Raw genomic sequence first — 6470 nt, 5'->3', positions numbered from 1 at the left:
CATTGGGGTACCAGAAGGAGAGAAGAAAAAGAATGTGACAAGGGGAATAAACAAATAAATAATGGCTTCAAGAATTATGCAGAACTAATAAATGTCTTTCAAGAGCTTTGAAGGGTTTGAGATTTTATACTACTCTCAAATTAGTTGGCCACAGAAGACACAACATGCCCTGGTCAGAGAAAGGATTTTATTACTCATGGACCAGTAGGGATCTGGAGCTTCATGTTTGCTTAAGCTCTTCCTGACCTCCAAATCTGACAAGGGAGATGCAGAGGAAGATCTAGGTGGATGGTGTTCACAGTATATTGTGTGACAGCTGGGGAACTCCGAGCTTAGGGAACACAAAATTTTAAAGGTGATGTTAGCAATCCTGCCCAATTTACCCAGAGGGACACATCGTTTTTATTATTCTGATCAGGAAACAAATTTGTCCTTTGACCTGGAGGAAAACTCTCTCTATATTCCAAGGCTGTTTTGTATCAGACACCCTTAAAAAGATAATCCAGAACAAAGCTGCCAATATCTCTTCACAAGATGTACAGGAATGTAAGAGACCCATGGAGAGCTGCTTACCAACGAAGTCACTGCCTCCCAGAAAGTCCACAGACTTCTAAGATGAAAGCCTTTAACGAAATTCTCACCAGATATATATCAAAATGAAGCTACAGAACACCAAAGGCAAACAGGAATCTCAGAAGCAGCCTGAGAGAAAAGACAGTTCACCTCCAAAGAATGGCAGCAGTCAGTAGCTGACTTTTCAAAAGTGTCAATGGAAAGCAGCGAGCAATGAACTAAAATGAGCTAAGAAAAAATAACTATCAACCTAGAACTGAACATCCGGTCCCATTTTTCCAAACAAAACAACAATAACAACAACAGAACTGAATTTGCTGCCAAGAAAACCTTGCTAAATAAAATTCCAAAGGATATTATTTAGCCAGAGGAAAATGATCCCACTAGAAGGCCTGAGATACATAAAGATATGATGAGCAAAGAAAGTGTCAAATATAGTTATAAATCTACACATATATTGACTCTAAAAAGGAATAATAATATTTCTTTGGGTTAACATAAGATAGAACTCAAATACACAAAAACAACAGCCTGTAAGTCAGGAAGGGGAGGATAGGAGCTAAAGTGCTCAACAGAAGAGTCAATATGTAACTTTGATTTTAGAATTTGATAAGTTTAGAAGGCATGTTAAAATTTCTATAAAGGTTACTAAAAGATCAGAAAGAGAGAATATATCTTTCAGAAGAATAAAGGGAAATAAAGGGACTGTCACTGCTACCATGAACATCCTAGTAAAATGTTTGATATAGTAAAAGTGAACTTTAGATTACTGGATGGACTCTGAGTAAAACAAATAGAACAGTATTATTTCTCCAAAGCAAAAGCCTACAAATACCTTTGCTGAAAATATTTTCTCTAAGATTGCTGATATACCAATAGTTGAAATAAGATAGTTTCTCTAGATTAGTTTTATTAATTACAAGGAATAGACTTTGGAAATGGACCATCAAAATCATTGTTTTTTATACTTTTATGTGTCAGTACACATCCATCTCAAACTTTGTTTCATACTGGGAAAGCTGATTGATCATTTTTGTGGATTATTTTATCTATTAGTCAAATAATATATTTTTTTCAGGAACGTTTTCCAGCCTATTATTTCTATATTTATTTAAAGTTGCCTTGTAGCAACTTTACATATTTATTTCAGTGCCTTGTAGATTCAACTTCAAAATGATGCAGACACTTAAATTTTCCATATTATATCAATTTATGTGTAGATATTTGAAAAAAAAGCATGTTCTTTTAGTGAAAATCTATCTAAAAACTACATAAATTAAATTTATCAGGATACAGAAATAAGTGTTTTGTGATTCTGACTATTTTGACTTGCTTTATCCTATTAATGGGTGCTATTAACTCATATGTGCAATGAAAACAGAAAAATACAAAGCATGTTTTAATATAAAAAAGATTTATATGATTCTGATACCATATACCAATATACTTTTAAAAATTGACGAAAAGAAGTGGAGAATAAATCAAACATTCACAATTTCAATTGTTGTACATAAAAATATTTTTAAAATGTAGCAGTGGCATTTAATTAATCCATTTAAAACATTGATAGCATTCCTTATGACAACCTGTAATTATATCCTTTGCATATTAGAAATTAGAGGCAAGGTATGTATTATAAATATGAAAAAGGACTTTCTTTCTAAAATGGAAAAATATTGCAAATGTAGAAAAGGACTGAATTTCAAAATAAATTTATCTCTATTTTAATGTGTTCTTTTCAGTACTTAGCATTATCTATAATGGTACTCTTCCCCAGAGGCTCAGCACCTTGACCAGATATAGGTAGTGTAAGGATTTAAGAAGTAACTTGTAAAAGGTCTAATTATTGACAGAAAGTATTTGCCCTTTATTTTCTGATACACAGGGACAGCAGAGTATTATGTTAATTATGGAACATAATTAAATCAAACCTTTATAGGTTTGATTTACTGGGCAGCAAAAATCTATTCTCTCAAAAATCAGTGCAAATGCATGTGTTGTATAATTTCATGCAGCTGTATCTCTCTGACCCATCTCCTAGCTAATCATATGTTGAATGGAAAGGAGGCTGAAGTGCTGACAGGGATCAAGTGGTATCTTCTGGTGACAGGAGAAAATGAGTAGGCACGCCAATATCTAATGATATGCCTTGAAGCAATTTTCTGCCATTTAAAAGTTAAAACTAATGGACAAAAGGTATTCTTTCTGTCCTGATAGGAGGCTAACTCTAATTAATGAAAGTTTCAGAAACAAAAAAAATGAAACTCTGTTCAGCTTCTCCATTCAAGGTTTATTATAATATTGGAAAGTTTTACAGTGGTTTTAACATGACTGGAGAAGAAAATTCTGTCCAGATAATCTCTGAAGGTTAATATTTAGAAAAATGTCTTTCAGAGTTCTTTTTAAAGTCTGAGGGATTGTTTAAAGTTTTATTTGAACAAATTTGAAGGTTAAACATTTTGAAACTCATTGGCTCAAAGACACCTATTTCAAATACTTAAAACAGAATGCACCAGTGATTATCAATTATATTTTCCCTCCTTTATTAATAATATATACCCCCTGAAAAAATATGTTTTCTTGTTTTGTTTTACATTCATATAGCATAAAGGATATCAAGAGATTCAAGATTTAAAAGTAAGGAAAAAGAAATAGGGGAGAATATCAAGAGTAGAGTAGAAGGACATGGAGCTCACCTCCCCCTACAAACATATCAAAAATACAACTACATGTGGAACAATTCTCACAGAATACCAACTGAAAGCTACAGAAGATCTCTTATACAATGAAAACTGCAAGAAAGATCCCCATGTAACTGGGTGGAACAAAAGGGAAAAAAAAAAGGAATCAAATGGGACCTGCACCCCTGGGAGGGAGCTGTGAAATAGGAAAGGTTCCCTTGCCCTGGGAAACCCCTTCACCAGGGTTCCTGCTGCTGCCTGTAGCATCTGAGTGCCAAAATTCAGGCTTCAGTGGACAGACCCAGGGAGAGGATTCAGTCTGGCTGCACACAGACAGCCTGAAGGGCCTAGAGTGAGGTCCAGGCTGCTATTGTTGACTTGCACAGGATGGAGCGCCAGCCCACCATAGGAGCCCCATCATCAGCATGCAAAGGGTAGGGCATGGGTCTGCCATAGGAGCCCCACTGTCAACAGTTTCACAGCGGGGTGCAGCTCCAGTGGCTGCAGATTTTGAGAGCCCAGACTTGTCAGAAGCAGTACTGACAGCCTGGCCAATTGTCAGTGATTCTACAGCAGAGAAGGGTGTGGGGTCAGCAGTGACGGAATTTGTGGGTGCACACAATGGGTGGCAGGCAGCATCATAGTATCATATGTCCTGGAGACAGCTCCTGAGGAGGAATACACAGTGGCTATTTTCACAGCAGTACTGATCCAGTTCCACCTATCCCATACTGCAGCTTAGAACTGGATCTAGGGGCTTCTACTCTAACAACTGGGGAGCAGACCCTACCCTCAACACGGCTGTGAACAGCTGTTGAGCAAAGTGGAGGCCCCACCCAACAACCAGTGCAGGCTCTCGTCACCACAACACCAAACACACAGGGGGACAATGGCCTGCACACTCTGAGTAAAGACGTGGCAGGCATATATAACAAAAAGAGCACTTGCACCAAAAATATTGTATTCAAACAGTCTACACATGGATGCTCCCACATAAAAGCGGCCCTTCAAGACCACAGTAGATAACTGTTTCTCCTAAATTCAGAGTCAGAGAAATTTAAGTAAAATGAAAAAGCAGAGGAACTACTCCCAATGAAAAGAACAAGAGAAATCTGCTGAAAGAGCAAACAATGAAACAGACCTCTCCAGTCTACCAGACCCTGACTTGAAAAAGAAGGTAATAAAGGTGCTAAAGGAATTAAGAAAGATTATCAACAGAAATGCAGATCACTGTAACAAGGAACTAGAAACTATAGAGGTGCCAATCAAAATTAGACAACTCAATTGCCAAGATAACAACCAAGCTAAAGGCAATGAATAGCATACTAAATAATGCAGAAGAATGAATAAATGATGTGGAAGATAGAATAATGGAAAATCACCCAATTATAACAGCAGACAGAGAAAAATATTTTAAGAAATGCAAGCAACACATGAGATCTATGGGATAATATAAAGCATGGTAATCTATCCATAATAGGTATTCCAGAAGGAAAAGAAAGAGAAAAGGGGATTGGAAATGTATTTGAAGAAATTATGGCTGAAAACTTCCCAAGCCTAAAAAAGGAAACAGATATCCATGTATAGGAAGCACAGAGGGTCCCAAAGATGAAATGAAACAGACTCACACAAAAACATATCATAATTAAAATGGCAAAGTTAAAGATAAAGAGAGGATTCTAAAGGCAGCAAGAGAAAAACAAAGAGTGAGTTGCAAGGAACCCTCCATAAGGCCACCAGCTGATTTCTCTACAGAAACTTCACAGACCAGAAAGGAGTGGCATGATATATTCAAAGTCATGAAAGGGGAAAATCTGCAACCTAGGATACTGTACCCAGCAAGATTATCATTTAGAATAGAAGGAGAAACTAAGAATTCCTCAGACAACCAAACCCTAAAAGAACACAGCAATACTTAAACCTAACCTAAAAGAAATACTGAAAGGTCTTCTTTAAATAGAAAAGAAGCAAGAATCTATAGGAAAGGGAAAAACAAAATAGGAAAGGCAAATATATAAGAGGACTGAATATAATTTAAATAAGTCAGTATACAGAAAAAAAAACAATCAAAAATTTTGTAAAAATGATTATAACTAAAATGAATAGCAAAAGGATAAACATGAAGATGTAAAATAGGACATAAGAATCATAAAAATCTGACAACAAAGGTATGAAACTAGGAATCAACCACAGAAATAGAAGTGGGGGAAAATATCGATTACATGGAGACTAAACAACATGGCAATGGGTCAGTGATGAAATCAGAAAATACTTTGAGAAAAACAACAATGAAAACACAACCTTACAAAAATTCTATGGGATGCAGTAAAAGCAGTCCTAAGTGGGAAGTTCATAGTGATACAGGCCTTTTCTAAGAAATAAGAAAAATCTCAAACAACAATAACCTACCACCTAAAAGAATTAGAAAAAGAACAAACAAAACCCAAAGTCAGCAGAAGGAAGGAAATAATAAAGATCAGAGAGGAAGTGAATGAAATAGAGATAAAACACAATAGAAAAGATTAATAAAACCAAGAGCTGGTTTTTGAAAGGATAAACAAAATTGACAAACATTTAGCCAGGCTCACCAATGAGAAAAGAGAGAGGACTGAAATAAATAAAATAGGAAATGAAAGAAGAGAAATAATAAATTCTGCAGAAATACAAAAAAATCATAAGAAAATACTATAAGGAATTATATGCCAACAAATTGGAGAACATAGAAGAAACTGACAAGTTTCTAGAAACATACAGTCTTTCAGAATTGGGTCAAGAAGATAATTTGAACAGACTGATCACTAGAAGTGAAACTGAATCTGGTAAAAAAAACAACAACAAATCTCCCTGCATACAAAAGTCCAGGACCAAATGGTTTCACTGGGGAATTCTACCAAACATTCAACACCCACTCATGATAAAAACTCTCACCAAATTGGGTATCAAGGAAACATATCTCAACATAATAAAAGCCACTTAAGACAAACCCAGTCAACATAATACTCAATGGTGAAAAGCTGAAAGCTTTCCCATTCATTAAATTCCAGAACCAGACAAGGATGCTCACTCTCACTTCTATTCAACATAGTATTGGAAGTCCTAGACACAGCAATCAGACAAGAAATAAAAGGTAGTCAAATTGGAATGGAAGAGGTAAAATTGTCATTATATGCACATGCCATGATACTCTATATAGAAAACCCTATTTTCCCCACACAA

This window comes from Stenella coeruleoalba (assembly GCF_951394435.1).
Source record: "Stenella coeruleoalba genome assembly, chromosome: 2".
NCBI lineage: Eukaryota > Metazoa > Chordata > Mammalia > Artiodactyla > Delphinidae > Stenella > Stenella coeruleoalba.
Note: the sequence above shows the minus strand (reverse complement) of the source record.